The sequence below is a fragment of the Ovis aries genome, chromosome 3, assembly GCF_016772045.2.
Source record: "Ovis aries strain OAR_USU_Benz2616 breed Rambouillet chromosome 3, ARS-UI_Ramb_v3.0, whole genome shotgun sequence".
In the NCBI taxonomy this organism is placed as follows: domain Eukaryota; kingdom Metazoa; phylum Chordata; class Mammalia; order Artiodactyla; family Bovidae; genus Ovis; species Ovis aries.
In genome coordinates this window covers 212001675-212021094 of record NC_056056.1, presented here as the reverse complement: position 1 = coordinate 212021094, position 19420 = coordinate 212001675, and the positions used below count along the sequence as shown (strand labels likewise).

Below are 19420 nucleotides of genomic sequence, written 5' to 3'. Positions count from 1 at the left end.
TCCCTGTCTGCTTGAAAAATCTTACTCAGCCACCCTGGCCCCACCGAAATGCTCCCTTCCCAGGGAATCCGTCCCCAGACACTGGCCCCCGCAGAACTCCCAGCCCCTTCCTGGTGAAGCCCTTCCTGGTTCCCTCGCTGGTTTGTGGATTAGCATCCTCCATCTCCCCCCATTTCTGCTCTCCTCCCCTCCACACTCAGCCCTGTTCCAGGAGGGACGGAAGTGAACACTTGCTGAGATGCTGTCATAAACTGCTACGTGCTGTACTTACTTTGGGGCTTCACACGTGGCTCATCGGTAAAGAACCCGCCTGCCAATGCAGGAGACGTGAGTTCGATCCCTGGGTCAGGAAGATCCCCTGGAGGAGGAGATGGCAGCCCACTCCAGCAGTCTTGCCTGGGAAGTCTCATGGACAGAGGAGCCTGGCGGGCTACAGTCCATGGGTCACAGCGTTGGACACGACTGAGTGACTGAACACCCACGCATGTGTTGCTTCTCCATGAAACCTGGGTACCATGACTCACAGCCTCCCCCACCCCACCTCGCTCCCAACCAGCAGGGCTGCACCAAAGCCCTGGCCACCAGAGGTTTAGAAGGTGGTCAGGCCTCCCTCGCCCTTCTTCTGATGCCCCCGCCCATTACAGGGCTTCTGCATCCCTATTACATGGCATGCCTGCTTGCATCAGCCCCAAGGTCAAAGACGGTTGTGTCCATCTCTGAGTCTCGATGCCACTCCAGCACACAGATTGAGGGCTGGTAGTTCAGAGAGCAGAGCCAGCTGCACGGGTGGCCTGCCCTCCTCCCAGCCCCTTATCATCAGCATCTGAGGATTGGAAGGGCTCTTGCAGATCACATGATGTGAAACCTACCCATCCCCATTTTACAGAAGAGAAAACTGAGGCCAGAGAGTCGGGAGCATCAGAGGGAGCAAGGTGTGGGAGGAAGGTGGGCGGGGCTCCTGGGACACCAGCCTTGCTTTCTCGGTGATGCAGGAAAGCAAGGAAAGCCTGGAGAGGTGGGGGGACCCTGCTGGGGTAGGGGCACTTAGACCCAAGTACTATGGGTGGGGAGAGCAGTCAGTGGGCTTGCAGGGCACATTTCCAGGGAGGGGTGCTCCCTCTTCCTGAGCACCCCCCTCTGATCCTCACACCCTTCTCCTGGTGTCTGTGTTCTTTTGCCCATACATTGCCCTCAACTGTAATGAGAGGCCAGTTGCTCGGGCGTGGCACCCAGGGGCACAGTGTGGAGACATTCCCTGTTCCAGTGCAGGAATTTCCTGCTGGCCTTTCTTCCTTATTATGAGCGGCTATGATTACAGAGTTTCCAACAGGTGGAGGCCAACAAAACAAACAGACCTTTTAATATTGACTCTCCTGTGCTCCACAGAAGGCTATCGTCTGTCCTGCCTCCCAGAGCCTCGCCAGCAAAGGCAAAACCAAACAAAAGGGTCAGAGAGTAAGAGAGCTGGGCACACTGCCACAAAGCAGACTCCAGAAGCAATGGCCCTGGGTTTCCACACTGCCCGTCTTTCTCCTCCTGGATCAGCTGGACTAGGGGGGAAAGGAGACATTTTCTCTAAGATTGCAGGGCCCAATTCAGGTTGCATGCTCACCACTGGGCTTATAAAAGAAAAGAAGGTAGGGAAAGAAAGGCTCCTTGGGGATGCCTCTGAAAGCCACATGCTTCCTCTAGAGAATTCACAAACCTAGAGTCCTTTAGAGCAGGACAGGTAAGGTTTCACTTCGTTGTGAGCCATGACTTTTTACTCTCCCCAGCAGCAAGAATGGACTTCCCCACTCAGACGGTATCATGGCTAAAGAGCTGGGAGAGAGCTAAAAGCAGTACCAGCCCCATGATGGCAGATGATGTAACTACGGTCCAGGATGACTTGACCAAAGATGTGGGGACACGATTCCTCGTGGGCTCCACTGCAGGACTGTGTCTGGTCCCCAGTTCTCGAAAGTAGCCTCTGAGGGATTTCCCTGGTGGCCCAATGGCTGAGACACTACACTCTCAAGGCACGGGGCCTGGGTTCGATCCCTGATCAGGGAAGTATGAATAGATCCCGCATACTGTGACTAGAGAGCCCACATGGTTCAGTGAAGACCCTGCATGCCTAAACCTAGACCAGGTACAGCCGAATAGATGAATAAATGCTGTCTTCCCATTGTGTACATGTACCGCAACTTAGATACAGTCTATTAACATGGATAAATGGCATCCAGAAAGATGGCACTGATGGACATATTCGCAGGGCAGCGGGCACAGAGAACAGTCCTGTCGGGGAAGGAGAGGGTGGAACAAACTGAGAGAGCAGCACGGAAGCACACACACCAGCGTATGTAAATAGATGGCCAGGGGGATTTGCTGGGCATGCAGATCAGCCTAGTGCTCTGTGACAACCCAGAGCGGGTGGCATGGGGCGGGGGGTGGGAGGGAGGTTCCAGAGGGAGGGGACATATACATATACCTACGGCCGATTCATGTTGCTGTATGGCAGAAGCCAACACAATAGTGTAAAGCAATTCGCCTCCAATTAAAAAAAAAACAAACAAACTTCTAAAAGCCGTATCTGAGAGACAGAAAAGAGAGACAGAGTGCCTGGTACCACCTTGTCTGACATACTACTGTCTTCTATCAGGAATTTCTGAATCCCAAGCTTAGAGAGCAGGGAAGGAAAAGACACCATGTAATTGAGGCCGCTCCCTAAAGGATGGGAGAAGCGGTATCACTTCTTCTGCTAAAAAAAAAGTTTAAGACTCTACAATGAGTAATACATGGCTCCCCAAATACAGGAAAATCCAGATAGAATGAGCCCCTTTGGGCGTGAGGAAATTCACGTTTTATATCTACAATTTTGCTCTTTATAGAATGTCTGAGAAAGGAAAGTACAGACCTTTTGGCCTCCTAATTTCACCTTGTCGGGTGCACATACACGCACACAAACCCCAACCCCAGTGCCCTGGCTGTTGATGCAACAAATAAGGAAATAAGAGACTCTGCTCCATAGAAGGCTCTCCAACCTAGAGTTCTGTGGCGTCAACCAGATTCTAAGCATAATGAGTATGAAGAAAATCTGTTGCCAGTGAGGTTACGAGATGGCTCCAAATTATTTCTGTCTTCCACTATCCAAAGTTTGTCAGCAGCATCATCATTTTGGGAAGATGTTTTGTTTGGGTACGGAAAAAGAAGCTTGATTTTTCTAAGCTGGTGTTCTCAACCAAGAATAGATTTTAGACATCAAGAATGATACCAGCTCACAAGTTGGAATTTGAGAAGATAAAAGCGGAATGACCTATTTTTTAAAGCGACAGTCATCTCTTGACCCATTAGAAAAGAGAAAATAAGACATAACTGTGTAACACTGTTTTAGGAAAAACAACACAGAGGCTATAAAACAGCTCACTAGACAGGAATTAAAGATCAGAATCGTTGCAGGATTTTGCTACTGAGTCAAGAGGTTGCAAATCCTCCCAAGTTCTGTGGACTCCCTCAGTAGTGACTTTGGCCTGCCCACAGTCTCTTTTCCGGGTTTATGCCCTGAGTTCAGGTTTTCTCACCTCTTTCTGGGCGATACCCTTGACTTTATACTTTTTATTTTCTCCTGCACCCAATACTCTGTACAAAGCATGGCCAGATGATGACAAAGGCAAAGCACAGTCTAGACTGCCCCGTCTCTGCACACACACACACACACACACACACACACACACACACACACACACACCCCTTCCATGGACACCCCTTCTGTGTTTTCAGAATAAAATCCAAAACCTTTATTGTGTGTGCTCAGTCATGTCTAACTCTTTTTGACCCTTTGGACTATAGCCAGCCCAGTTCCTCTGTCCATGCGATTTTTCAGGCAAGAATACTGGAGTGGGCTGTCATTTCCTCCTCCAGGGGACCTTCCCGACCCAGGGATCAAACCCACATCTCCTGTGTCTCCTGCACTGGCAGGCAGATTCTTTACCACTGAGCCATGGGGGAAAACCTTTAGCCTGGCCTTCAAAGCCCTCGACACCTGAGAGCCTGCTTCCTGCAGCTCACCCACAGCAGGCCGATGAGAGCACCTCGTTGGGACTCCAGCCACAATGTTGTGCTAACTTTGCTTTCCCGCTCAAAGGGCCCTCCCTACTGTCTCCAACTGAAGTCCAGGGCCAGATCCAGCTCTCAAAGGATGGCCTTGCCCTCATCTCAGAACTAGGAGGAGCATCCTTGCCCCACCCGGACTCCCAACCACATCTCCCAGAGACTTGATCACCCCGCTGCCTTCAGTTCAGTTCGGTTCAGTCGCTCAGTCATGTCTGACTCTTTGTGACCCCATGAATCGCAGCACCCCAGGCCTCCCTGTCCATCACCAACTGCTGGAGTTCACTCAGACTCATGTCCATCGAGTCAGTGATGCCATCCAACCATCTCATCCTCGGTCATCCCCTTCTCCTCCTGCCCCCAATCCCTCCCAGCATCAGAGTCTTTTCCAATGAGTCAACTCTTCACATGAGGTGGCCAAAGTACTGGAGTTTCAGCTTCAGCATCATTCCCTCCAAGGAAATCCCAGGGCTCATCTCCTTCAGAATGGACTGGTTGGATCTCCTTGCAGTCCAAGGGACTCTCAAGAGTCTTCTCCAACACCACAGTTCAAAAGCATCAATTCTTCGGCGCTCAGCTTTCTTCACAGTCCAACTCTCACGTCCATACATGACCATAGGAAAAACCATAGCCTTAGAACCAGTCATTCGCGGAGTCAGTGCCAGGGAAGGGAAGGGGATGGAGAGGCAGAAACGAACTAACTCTTTCACCCTGAGCAAGCTGGGAAGTCTCTCTGATCTCATTTCCTCATCTGTCAAATGTCCTTAAAGGAGGACTGACCCAATGAAGTCGTCTTCGGTGGGGGGTAAACTTGGTAATTCACGTAGATGGCATCTAGTCCACAGCCTGGGACTAAGTCAGGGCTCACAGTGGTACAGTGACAGAACATAGGAGAGAGAGGGAGACAAAGGAAGAAAGGCAGATGGGGGTGGGGCGGAGGTAGAGAGAGAAGAGGAGGGAAGGGAAGGGACGAGAAGGAAGAAAAAGAAATCAATGGCCTTCTTTCTTTCTCCACCAGAGTCAAAGAACTTCCTGCTCCACAGAAGAAAATATACACATACATAACCTTCCTTGGAGAGAAAATTTGACATAAACATGTTATAAAGATCGGGGGAAGGGTGAAATCAATTAATCTTCTAAGATCCACTGTGTATATTTATGAGCTGAATTCTATTAGAAACTTAACATTTTCAAAATGCCATCACCCTGTCCACTCCCATTGCTTGTCTGCTAAAGAAACAGGGCAGAGGGCAAGGACTGGCCAGTGGCAGGGTCCAGATCGGAAATCTCTCAGCCCAGAGCTCCAACCTCCCCATACATCACATCACCAGTCTTGGAAAACACACAATAAAAACCTCCCGCCCAGGGGGGGATCTTTCAGCATGAGAACAGGAAGAGTTTGATAAATGCTTTCTCCAAAAAGCAACTATAAAGCTTGGTCAGAACTGTCAAAAACAACCGTTTCAGCCCTCTGGAAATTGGCTGAAAACACACAAACAGACACGTTTGTTCGTGAAAACAACTGAATTCGTGTTCTTGCCTGGAGCTGTTCCCATCCCCTGCAGTTCTGTTGTTTGATGACTCCACCAGGGCAGGTTGGGAAAACCGAGTGGCGTTTTGTCACAGCCAGAGTGGTCTCTGTTTGGAGAGGTGTCAGTTTAAATGGCCATCTCATAAATAAGTGGACAGGGAGGGCTGGCAGCTCTGAGAGCTTGAAATCGGGGAGCAACGGACCAGTGATGACCTGGAGATTTAACGGGAAATTGGGGGAGTTGAACCAGCCCTGGGGAGATGGATAAACCCTCCACATGTCACGGGTTGACCGAGGTGCAAGCACTACACAGACAGCAGCAGCCCACGCCACCCGCACAGCCCTGGTCAATGGAACCTGCCCACACGCACAATGGAGATGCAAGGGCTTGACGGAAAATAGAAGCCTCAGCAGACTTGGGGGAAAAAAATACCTGTACCTTTGAATGCACTGCCCAGCTCAGTCTCAGATTTATCAGCTGAGAGTGGAGGTCTTATTGGCTCATGGCATTTCAGCTATAATATAAACATTATAACTGAATCACTTTGCTGCACACCTGAAACTAACACAACCTTGTAAATCAAGTTACAGTTCATTTAAAAAATAAATAAAGGGTGGGAAAGATGAAGTTCTGAAGGGCACAGCCCAGAGACTAAGGTGCATGAAAAGGCTGAGACTTTTATCCTAAGATTATTTAGGATGCTTCCCCTCCCCAACACTTTACCACCACATCCACGTAACAGGATCCTAACCAAAAGAGCAGAAAACACAAGGAGGAGCTCATATAGCAGGAGCTACAGAAATTTTAAGATGTTTCGAACTAAATGAAAAGGAAATACACCTTATCAAAATTTGTCAAATTCAGTGAAAGAAGAGCTTAGATGGAAATTATAGGATTAAATGCATATATTAGAAAAGAAGAAAGATCTAAAATCAATAACCTACGTTTCCATCTTAGGAAACTGCTAGAAAAAGAGCTAATTAAATCTAAGGCAAGATCTTAATAAATGAAGGTGAAATAGTCATGGACTGGAAGACAAAGTTGTTAAGATGTCATTTCTCTCTCACTTGACTTTTTGGTTGAAACGACAAGTTGATCCTAAAATTGCCTATGGCAAAATGCAAAGATCTAGAGTAGCCAAGAAACTTTTGTAAAAGAAGAAAGAATATTGGAGGATTTCCACTGCATGATTACAAAATATATTAGGAAGCTTCAGTGATCAAGGCAATGTGATATTGGGATTAAGACAGGTGTATGAATTCAGTTCAGTTCAGTCGCTCAGTCGTGTCCGACTCTTTGCGACCCCATGAATCGCAGCACACCAGGCCTCCCTGTCCATCACCAACTCCCGGAGTTCACCCAAACCCCATCCATTAAGTCGGTGATGCCATCCAGCCATCTCACCCTCGGTCATCCCCTTCTCCTCCTGCCCCCAATCCCTCCCAGCATCAGAGTCTTTTCCAATGAGTCAACTCTTCACATGAGGTGGCCAAAGTACTGGAATTTCAGCTTCAACATCATTCCTTCCAAAGAAATCCCAGGGCTCATCTCCTTCAGAATGGACTGGTTAGATCGCCTTGCAGTCCAAGGGAGTCTCAAGAGTCTTCTCCAACACCACAGATCAAAAGCATCAATTCTTCGGTGCTCAGCTTTCTTCACAGTCCAACTCTCACATCCATACATGACCACTGGAAAAACCATAGCCTTGACTAGATGGACCTTTGTTGGCAAAGTAATGTCTCTGACAGAATTCAAATTCTGGAAATAAAACTTTACATTTATGATCCGTTGACTATCAAGTAAAGTAACAAGACAATTCAATGGAGTGATTGTCATCTTTGCAGCAATAGGAGCTGGGATAAGGAATATATACAACCTAGATCCTGCTCTCAATCATGCATAAAAATTAACTCAAAATGAGTCATTGTGCTAAGCTAAAGAGCTAAAACTATAAAGCTTGTAGAAGAAAACATAGGATAAAAGTCTTGTGAAAATCTTTATGGCTCCAAAACAAGAGTCACTAAAAAATGGATAAAGTGGGAAGGTCATGTACACACTGCTATATTTAAAATGGATAACCAACAAGGATCTACTGGGTAGCAGGTGGAACTCTGCTCAATGTTATGTGGCAGCTAGGATGGGCGGGCAGGTTCAGGGAGAATAGATACATTGTATATGTGTAGCAGAGTCCCTTTGCTGTTCACTTGAAACTATCACAACATTGTTCATCGCCTATACCCCAACACAAAATAAAAGGTTTAAAGTCTGGAACCAAAAAAAATTTTTTTACACCTTTGTGCTTCAACAAATAACCTTAATAAATGGAAAAATCCAGTCATAGATTGGGATAAAATATTTGCAAAACGTGTAATTGATAAAGGACTTGTATCCAGAATACAAAAAGAACTTTTACAACTCAATAATAAGACAAGCCACTTAAAAAAAAAAAATTCCTGGCAGGAATGAAAATGGTATATCTACTTCGGGAAAATGGTTGTTTCTTTAAGTGAAACAAAAAGTTACCCAAAACCTGCAAATTCACTCTAAGGAATCTACCCAAGAGAAAGGAAGACATGTTCCCACAAAGACTTGTAAGTGAATGTTCACAGCAGCATCATTGATAATCACTTCAAATTGGAAATAATTCACACATCTACCAGCTGCTGAATGGATAAATTCCATGTGGACTATCCACACAGTAGAATACTATTCAGCCATAGAAAGGAATGAGACACCAGTGCTTATTATAGCATGGATGAGCCTGAACAAACCATGCTTCAAGAAGCCAGTCGTACAGCCTACATATATTATATGACTCATTTATATTAAACGTCCAGAAGAGACAGATTACAGACAGAAAGCAGATTCATGACTACCTGGACTGAGGGGTGGGAGTCAGTGCTGACTGCACATGAACTTGACAGAAATTTTTAGGACGATGGCAACGTTCTCAGACTGGCTCACGGTGATGGCTGTACTACTCTACACATTGATTAAAATAATTAAATCATGTACTCTCAAGGAGTGAATTTTAAGGTATGTAAATAATACATCAATAAATCTGTAAACATAAAGTCTGATGCTCAGAATCAGTTCAGCAAGAGAGACGAGCCCTCTGGAAGATGACAGGAGAGACAGACAATAAGGACAGACAACATCCTGCAATGACATAAATGCCCTCTCCCTCCCCCTGGGCCACCCTGGGTGACTGCAGGTGGGCCCGGCCATACCCAGTCCTGGTCAGGCCATGCCTTTCCTGTGGTCCAGTGTCCCTGTGGCCTCTTGGATCTCACTGTCACGAGCTCTGGGACAGGGTGCCAGGTGTCAGCCCCCTGCTCAATACTTTCCAGCATCGCAATATGGTGGCACTTCTGTTACCAGTGACAGCCCACATGGATTTATCATAAATCCAACAAAAATAAACACTTCTCTACAGTCTCGGCCTTTATGCACACAAAGAACTAAAATGTACCGTAATACTTCATACTTGCATAAGTTGGTGACACTTTCTGCCCCACTAAGAATACTTACAAGCACTTAAAACATTCTTGATGCTTGTCCCCCAGGAAGGAGTGTGTGTGTGTGTGTGTGTGTGTGTGTGTGTGCACATTCCCCAGGAAGGAGTGTGTGTGTGTGTGTGTGTGTGTGTGTGTGTGCGCGCGCGCGCACATTCCGGTAAACAGTGGAAGATGAGGCCTGGAGATGCAGTCATCTGATGTTTCTAGTTTTAGTTGAGGGACACATCTGTGAAGGAATGAAAGGTGATGTTATCACTTCCTCTGCCAACTTTGCTGCTTTTAGTTTTTTCCTTTTTTTTTTTTTAAAGGAGAGAATTTCATTGGGGCTGCAGCTGGCTTCTTCCGAAGAGAGATCAAACCAGCACATTTCCTGCTCTTGACTTTCTCATTTACTCTGGACTCCATCACCAGCTGAGTTTTCCAAAATTCCTTAACTGCTCATTTCTTGATTCACATTCATTTCACAACAGATGTTTATGGAGCTCCTAGCTTGTGCAAAAGGCTCTCTTAGAGATGAGATGGGGCTACGGAGGTGGCAGAGAATGGCTCATCCTTGGAGAGTTTACAATCTGATCACAGCAGAAGGCAAACAAGGTGCCTACAAATACCTAAACTAGTCACTAACATGGTCACAGTGATGCCAACTGAGCCATCAGGGCATAGAGGAAAGAGAAATCTTTTAGGGAAAGAGCCAGGAAAGTCCTTTATGGAGAAAGCGTGGCTGAAATCAGGCCTTAAGGATGGATGTTAACTGTGAGTGACAGCTGCCAGACCACAAGGAAAGATACGTGCCTGGAAGATGCGACTTTCAGAAACGGTGTATGTGAGCAAAGGACCATATCCTTTTGCTAAAACACAGAATAAGTATTAGAGAGCAGCAGCACATGTATTTATAAATATAAGTTGGAGTTCAATCACATGGGACATTGACTCCCAGGGAAGATTTTAATTCCCTTCCAGACGTGCAATGTGAACCTTCTCTGATTCAAAAGACACTGAAATGAAGACGCAGACTCAGGCTCCACCCTGACCAGATCCGTTAGTCAAACCTGGAGAGCACCCATGTGGTCACAAAACATTGGATGGCTGTCCTGGGTAACTCTTCATCCCCAACCAGCCTAAGACTGAAGCTCAGTGGGCCCTAGCAGGCTGTGAATGGGAGATGAACTCTTGTCTTTTGGGGCCTGGGGTGGCCAGAGCCACGTATGGATGATGGGAATGAGAACTGGCCTGCCGGAGAGATGCCCTGGGCGTGGTTTACTCAGAAGCCCATCTCTCCTGTAACTTTGAAAGTGAGGATGGCCTTCCTACACCTGTGGTCCCTCATGTTTCAAGTACCAGGTGGGCTGGTCCCCACTGCTAGCACAACGGGAGGCCAGCATGGTGTGTGTGCCCATGCTGATTCAAGATCTATGTGAACGCTATTAATTCCACTGTTCCAGACAAAAGTTCTTAAGTGGAGTAACCAGGCAGCCTCAGGCAGGCTGTCAGAAGAGTTTAGAAGGCTGACAAATATGTGAAGTCTTTCCCAGCTCTCCTCTGGGGGTCATTTCCCTGGACAACTTGGGCTGCCGCTGCCATGAATACAAAATGCCTTCTGAGGCCAGAAGTCCTGTGACAGGAACAGAAAGGGAAGAGGGAGAGCCGGGATTCCTATTTCAGAAAGAGGGTTGGAGGGATGGGAGATGTAGGTCAGACGACCCCCTTTCAGAGCCTCAGGTATGGTGAGGGTGGCTGGGAGGAGGCTGAGAGAGTCATTAAAAGCACAAAGCACATGTCTTGCTAAAGGTACTCACTGCTGCATAAATCCCACAGCAGCAGCTAGATCGGCCCCAAATAGATAAGGATGAGGCTGGCCGCCGACTGTGATGACTGGACAATTAAGCTCAGTTAATACAGAGACAAGGACCAGACAGCACGGCCCAGGCCACCAGCAATCTGAAGAAGCTGAGATCAGATTCCGGGGTGCTCAGTGGATTTAATGAGCTAGACATCCCCTGGGTCCTTTTTCCGCTTCAGCCACTTGGCAGGCTCTGTTGAACGTGGACATTTTTCCCTCTGCTGGACTGATCAATCTGAAGTCCTGTCCACCTTTAAAACTTTACCATGCCTAAAACTAAACTCCATGCCTTTACCTCAGTCAGCTTCGGAAAGTCACGTGGTTCTGGAGATTTTAAAAGTAACTCACTGGTGGATGGTGGTGATATTTATTACGCTGGGAAAAACAAGGGGGAAGAGCAGGTTAAGACAGTCCAGGGGAGGCCAAGAAGGCTTTCAGATGCAAGATACTGTGGATCAGGAGAGAGGTCTGGGCTGGAGATGTGAAACTGGGAGTCATTGCTCCATAGAGCATATTAAAATCAGGGACTACATGAGATTACCAGGCAGCAGCGGAGGCGTTGCTGCTATAGGAGGGAAGAGAAGATAAAGGCAGGTATGAGAATGCCCAGGATGGAGACTTGTGACCCTCCAGGATCTGCGTTCAGGAGAAGGAGGGACCACAGCCAGCAAAGGGGGTTCTGATCTTCTCAGTCCTAATCCATCCTTCATGTTGAGACCAGGGTGACCTCTCCAAACTCAGATGGGTTCCTGACACCTCCCTGCTAAGTCTCTCCTGCCCACCTTACCTGAGAAAATCTAGCACCTTAGATGTTACACAAGTCCCTTCACAACCTAGAGTTAACCTTCTCTTGTAGGGTCCTCAACCTTTCCTCCTCTGTCACAGCACTTAAAGACCATGTTTTGAGGGATTCCCTGGTGGTCCAGTGGTTAAGAATTCGCCTCGCAATGCAGAGGACATGGGTTCGATCCCTGGTCCAGGAAGATCCCACACGTCACAGGGCAACTAAACCCACGTGCCATAACTACTGAGCCTGCTCTCAAGAGTCCGTGCTCTGCAACAAGAGAAGCCACCACAATAAGAAGCTCACATGCTACAACTAGGAAGCAGCCCCCACTCACTGCTACTAGAGAAAGCTTGCAAGCAGCAATGAAGACCCAGCCGAAAATAAACATTTTCTTTAATTGTGTTTTGATTGTCTGGGTGCACATCTGTCTCAGTTATTAGATGTAACTGAAGGATCATGTCATTCACACTTTCAATGCCTGGCACACAGTAGGTGCTCAAAACTTTTTGCTGAACGAGATGAAGGAAGGAAGGAGGATGGAAGGAAGGAGGGGAGATTCCTTGTGTGGGAACCTTCTCATGAAGAATGCATGACAATGTCTGCGCCATCTTCCTCCTAGGCATTTTTGGAAACCTTGAAACCTGGGTTAGGATGAGAAGAGTGTCCTCTACAGGGAGAGAGGTACAGAAGTTAGGATGAGAAGAGTGTCCTCTACAGGGAGACAGATACAGAAACGGACACTTCCTGAAGTTTCCCCAGAAATATAAACCGCTGAGCAGGCAAAGCTGGAACTCACACCAAAGTCATCTTTTTAAAAAGAAGCTAATTAATGATAGCGATGTTCTCAGATGACTTGATCCTATATGTATGTAGAAAATCCCCGAGACACAACGCCAAAACTATTAGAACTAGTCAATGAATTCACTAAAATTGCAACATACAAAATTAGCATGCATAAATGTGTGAAATTTCTATATGATAATAATAAACTATCCAAAAAAGAAATTAAGAAAAAACCCTGTGCATAGTCACATCAACAAGAATAAAATACCTAGGAATAAATCTAACTCAGGAGATAAAGGACCTGTACTAGGAAAACTATAAGATGTAAATGAAAGAAATGAAGACAACACAAACAGATGAAAAGCTGTACTGTGTTTTTGTATGAGAAGGATCAATATGGCGAAGTGACCATACCAAAAAGGAAATGTATGTATTCAAAGCAATATCTATCAAAATACGATGGCATTTTACACAGAGCCAAAACAAACAATTCCAAAATTTATATGGAAACACAAAAGACCCCCAATAGCAAACAATCTTGAGAAAGAAGACCAGAGCTATAGGAATCAGTCTCCCAGACCCCAGACTATACTATGAAGCTATAGTAATCAAGACAGTATGGCACTGGCTCAAAAGCAGACACATAGATCAGTGGAACAGGAGAGAAAGCCCAGAAATAAACGAATGCACTTACGGTCAATTAATCTAAGACAAAGTAGGCAAGAATATACAAAGAGGAAAAGACAGCCTCTTTAATGAGTGCTACTGGGAAAACTGGACCGCTACATGCAAAAGAACCAAACTGAACTACTTTCTCACACTATTTACAAAAATAAACTCCAATGTACTAAAGATAACAATGTAAGAACTGAAACCGTAAAACTGCCAGAAGGAAACACACGCAGTACATTCTTTGACACTGGTCTTGGCAGTATTTTTTGGATACGTCTTCTCAGGCAAGGAAAACAAAAGCAAAATAAAATAGGACTGTGTCAAAGTAAAAAGCTTTTGCACAATGAAGGAAACTATCAATGAAACATAAGGCAGCCTATTGACTGGGGGAGGATTTTTGCAAACAATATACCTGATAAGGGGTTAATATCCAAAATATACAAAGAACTCATGCAAGACAATATCGAAAAACAAACAACTGCCCAACAATTGGGCAGAAGACCTGAATAGACGTTTCTCCAAAGAAGACACACAGATGATCAACAGGCATATGGAAAGGTGTTCAACATCACTAATCATCAGGGCAGTGCAAAGTAAAACCCCAATGAGAACCTCAAACCTGTCAGAAGGGCTACTATGAAAAAGACAACAAAACATATCTATGCACATGATATGCACATATGTATGCAGTGTGAAGTCGCTTCAGTCATGTCCAACTCTCTGAGATCCCATGGACTGTACCCGCCAGGCTCCTCTGCTCATGGGATTCTCCAGGCAAGAATGTTGGAGTGGGTTGCTGTGCCCTCCTCCAGGGGATCTTCTTGACCTAGGGATCGAACCCTTGCCCCCTGCAGCTCCTGCATTGTAGACAGATTCTTTACCACTGAGCCACGGGGGCAGCCCATACGTATGTATACATATACACATGCATATATATATATGTACATATTACGTGTGTACCTACACAATGGAATAGTACTGAGACATTAAAAAAACAAAATCTTGCCATTTGTGACAACATGGATGGATCTAGGGAATACTGTTGTTTAGTTGCTAAGTTGTCTCCAACTCTTTTGCGACCCCATGGACTGTAGCCCACCAGGCTCCTCTCCATGGGATTTCTCAGGCAAGAATACTGGAGTGGGTTGCCATTTCCTTCTCCAGGGGGTCTTCCTGACCCAAGAATCAAACTCATGTCTCCTACACTGCAGGTGGATTCTTAACCACTGAGCTACTTGGAAAGCTGATAAAATAAATAAGCTGTGGGGATATAATATACAACATAAGGAACATGGCAAATAATGATATTATAATAATTCTGTACAGGGACAGATGTAGGCTTATCATGGTGATCATTCCATAAAGTACGCAAATACTAAATTACTACCTACTGCTTTTGAACTATGGTGTTAGAGAAGACTCTTGAGAGTCCCTTGGACTGCAAGGAGATCAAACGAGTCAACCTTAAAGGACATCAACCCTGAATATTCATTGGAAGGACTGATGTTGAAGCTCCAATAATTTGGCCACGTGATGCGAAGAGCTGAATCATTAGAAAAGACCCCGACGCTGAGACAGATTGAAGGCAGGAGGAGACAGCAAAGGATGGGACAGTTGGATGGTATCACCGACTCAGTGGACATGAGTCTGAGCAAACTCCAGGAGATGGTGAAGGACAGCGAAGCCTGGCGTGCCGCAGTCCATAGGGTTGCAAAGAGTTGGACACAACTGAGTGACTGAACAACAAAAACATCGTACACCTGAAAATAACATATTATGGTGTTAATATACCAATCATATTTTAATTTAAAGTTTTGAAATATACACCATGCCTGCCCATGTGAATGATCACTGTAGAGGGCATTTTTACGTCCAGCTTTATTTATTTATTTTGACTGTGCTGGGTTTTCACTGCTGGGTGGGCTTTTCTCTAGTTACTGTGCTTGGGCTTCTCTTTACAGTGCCTTCTCTTGTTGCAGAGCGCAGACTTTCCGGTGCCCAGGCTTCAGCAGTTGCAGCTTGTGGGCTCAGCAGTTGCGGCTCCTGGGCTCTGGAGCACAGTCTCAGTTAACTGTGGGGCATGGGCTTAGTTTTTCTGCAGCCTGTGGGATCCTCCCAAACCAGGGATCGAAGCTGTGTCCCCTGCACTGACAGATGGACTGTTCACCACTGAACCAACCAGGAAGCATCTTCACGCTCAGGTTTTTATTTTAGTCCACTGTGCCAGGAAACTTGCAGGTTTGGTTTGGCTCTGGAACCTTGCATTCCATTCACTTATTTATAAAAGACCCAATTTATACCCTGTTTCACGGTGCCGCTGAAACCACTAAGTAGAACATGTAATAGAAAGAAAAAATGGAACAGGAGTAAAAGGCTGAATTTCATCCCATTTCTGAGATCTCAGGCAACTCGTAGAATCTTTTGTCTGGACGCTGGGTTTCTGAAACATAAAATGGGGAGAATTTTCACTGCATTCCTCTCTCAGGCTGTTATGGAGAACAAACAGAATAATGTGTATGAAAGTACTTTTTAACTTTCAAGAAAATTTTATTGAGGAATAATTTATACACAATTAAATTTGTAGAGCTTACGTTTTTCCAAATGTACATACCTGTTTTTCATATGTACAAAGTGAGTTTTTCCAAATGTACACAGAGCATAATGCATGCGTGTGCATGCTAAGTCGTTCAGTTGTGTCCGACTCTTTGCGACCCCGTGGACTGTAGCCTGACAGGCTCCTCTGTCCATGGGATTCTCCAGGCAAGAGTACTGGAGTGGGCTGCCATTTCCTTCTCCAGGGGATCTTCCTGCCCCAGGGATTGAACTCCCATCTCCTGCAATTCCTACACTGGCAGGCAGATTCTTTATCACTCTTATAGAATGGCTTCAGGCCCAACTCAGTCCTCGTGGACCTGGTGCAGCTGGGGGTAGATGTCCCACACGTACTCAGATTCACCACTGCTGGGATGGACAGGAGGGGAGGCAGGCTTCCGGTGGAGAAGAGGGACCCTTGGACTGGCGTAGGCAGCACCGGCATCTCCAAGAGCGATGTGTTCAATTTGCCCAGCAAGGCTGGGAGTCAGCACTTCGCAGGACAGACATGATTTTCTAAAGAGCAAATCAGGGAGGACACTTTGCAATTAGAGAAGCGGCAATGGAGGCAGGAAAGTCAGGGTTCTGGGGAGAGAGGAGGAACTGCTGACTGCAGGGATCGGTCACCACGTCACACGTGCAGGCAGCAGACCGGGCCAGACGGGTCCCTGACTGCCTCTCTATCACATGGAAACAACCCTTCCCACTCGTCACCCTCAGACCCACTCCCTTCTGGCAGGAAGAGGGGGCTTCACAGCTCATCATGGCTGTGCCCCAGATCCTACAAACCTCAGTCTTAGACTCTCCAGAAATATCAAGAGCTCGAGTGTTGGGCAGGGGGGAGGGGGAGGCTTGCCAAATGCTATGTGCACAGAAAAAGTTTATCATCGTTTCTCAAAGTAATAAAGAGCCTCCCTGAAGAGCGATCTTTCAATGATTGACTTTTGACTCCATTTCTTCTAGAATGCATTTCTCAGCTATATCAACTCCGTATTGGGCATTTGCTCAGTTGAAGAGCCCTCAGCATTCTGCACATTTTTTGCACAATAGGCTTTATAACATCCTGTCTTGCTTACCCAATACCTTGGCAGCAAGCAGAATGCATCTCATAGCCTTGCTCCAAGAGATGTTTTCACCCAAACCTTCGGTTTTTAGGTGCAAATGCCTCTCTGAGTCAATCTATCTCCCTTTTACATGATGGTGTTTTGGGCTTCCTTCCATCCTTGGGAGGAAAAAATGTACTTTCCATCTGTACCAGTTATTAATTTCACATCTTTCCGCTCCACCCGCCTCCCCCAGCCTTCTCCCGCTTTGTAATACTGGAGCTGGACTCTGCAGGCTAGCTTTCCTGTTGCCAGCTGGCTGGCCCTGAGGTTGGACAATAGGAGTGTGGGCGGGGCGATGCATGGTTGGGAGAGAAAGAAGGGCCTTTTTCTCCCCCTTCCCTTTGTCTGTTTTTCAGAGCAGCAGCAAGCAGGCACCCCAGTGGCGTCACAGGGGGGTGGCAGGCTGCCCTCAGCCACCAGCTCTGGGCACCTTCGTCCTCAAGAGCATCACCATCGCCGTGCTGCAGGCAGCATGCTTCCTGACACAGGGACCTCCCCTCTGGGGTCTGAGGCCAGCGGGCATGTGGGCTCTTTACTCTGAGCTCTGAAGCTTCTTCCTTGTCCACTTTTCCCTTCATCCTCTACCCCTTAGAGTTCTCTTGGAGCCCTCTCCAAAGTGCCAGTATCTTCTACACTGAACAAGTCTTCCAATTACATTTCCCTCTTCAAACTTTCTGAGTTTTTTTTTACAAATGCTAAAACCACCACCAAATGGAAAATGTTACGTACTCGACGACCATGAGCACATACCCCCAGGCCTCCTGGAGGCTGAGGACTGATAATGTTCACTCCTGTGACACCACCCTGGTACCACCATCAGCCCATCAGAGAACTGCACAAGCGGATCGTGTACCCTGGATCCCCACCTCCCTCACCTGGCCTTTAAAGATGCTTTCTTGAGAACTCCGTTAGGGAGCCCAAGTGTTCTGAGCACTAGCTTTCCTGGACTCATTGCTTGGCACCTGCAATAAACGCTCCTTTCCTTCTTTACAACCTGGTGTCGGTAGATTGACTTTACTGCACTCAGGGGAAGGGACCGAGTTTGGTTTCAGTAACAAGTTAAGTTCTGGAGATTGCAGTCTTGGGAAAGTAGAGGGAACACAACAAGCCAGAAGCCTCAAGCAGTAAGAGAAGTAAGGCATTTTATAGTTTAAGGGAACATGAATATAAACATTATATTTTCAAAGTGCATGGACATCTCGGTTCAGTTGAGTCACTCAGTCGTGTCCGACTCTTTGCGACCCCATGGACTGCAGCACACCAGGCTTCCCTGTCCATCACCAACTCCCAGAGTTTACTCAGACTCAGGTCCATTGAGTTGGTGATGCCATCCAACCATCTCATCCTCTGTTGTCCCCTTCTCCTCCCGCCTTCAGTCTTTCCCAACATCAGGGTCTTTTCAAATGAGTCAGTTCTTTGCATCAGGTGGCCAAAGTATTGGAGATTCAGCTTCAGCATCAGTCCTTCCAATAAATATTCAGGACTGATTTCCTTTAGGATGGACTGGTTGGATCTCCTTGCAGTCCAAGGGACTCTCAAGAGTCTTCTCCAACACCACAGTTCAAAAGCATCAATTCTTCAGTGCCCAGCTTTCTTTCACACCCATACATGACTACTGAAAAAACCACAGCCTTGACTAGATGGACCTTTGTTCGCAAAGTAATGCCTCTGCTTTTTAATATGCTGTCTTTGTTGGTCATAACTTTTCTTCCAAGGAGTAAGCGTCTTTTAATTTCACAGCTGCAATCACCATCTACAGTGATTTTGGAGCCCCAAAAGATAAAGTCTGTCACTGTTTCCACTGTTTCCCCATCTATCTGCCATGAAGTGATGGGACCAGATGCCATGATCTTAGTTTTCTGAATGTTGAGTGTTAAGCCAGCTTTTTCACTGTCCTCACTTTTATCAAGAGGTTCTATGATCACTTATCACATTCATGAGTCTATACGCGCACATACGTACATGCACACAGACACATATATTGAAGACAGGCTGACAGTGAGTGGCTCTGCCACATCCGTAATGCTTAGAAGACCCCATACAATCCCCTCTGAGGAATCTCATCTCATTCACCATGATCTCTAAATACTGTGAATTGATACAGGACATCATTCTTAACCAGAGGCTCGAGGTCACAGGAAAGAATGAAGAGTGGGTGCTGACAGCGCCAAGGCTCTAGGAGGTAAAGATTCAATAGAGAACAAGAACAGCCCTTGAGAAGTTCTGCTGAGACCCCCTGGAAGGGTGTGAGCGAATCCTGGCTCAGGGATGCTAACCCCAGGGCGCCCTCTGGTGGAGCTTAGTGGCTACTGCCAGCGTGGACCTGCGTAAGGTCAGAGTCAGGACTATCCTTTCTCTTGTTTGAGGTCTCATAGGACCCTTCCCTCCCATGCCTCCACCTCCTCACAAACGCACAGGACTCCACCCCTGCCTTCTCGAGCCAGGAGAGTCAGGATTGTTAGGAGAATCCCAGAGAAAGCCTCCCTGGCCAGTCATTCCAA

The 19420-nt window shown here is 46.6% G+C and overlaps 1 protein-coding gene across 2 annotated transcripts in view; it reads right to left on the bottom strand.

Moving 5' to 3' along the window:
• The window catches only part of CRACR2A (calcium release activated channel regulator 2A), a 153775-nt gene that overhangs the window by 116904 nt on the left and 17451 nt on the right, over window positions 1-19420 (bottom strand). The window lies entirely within an intron of this gene.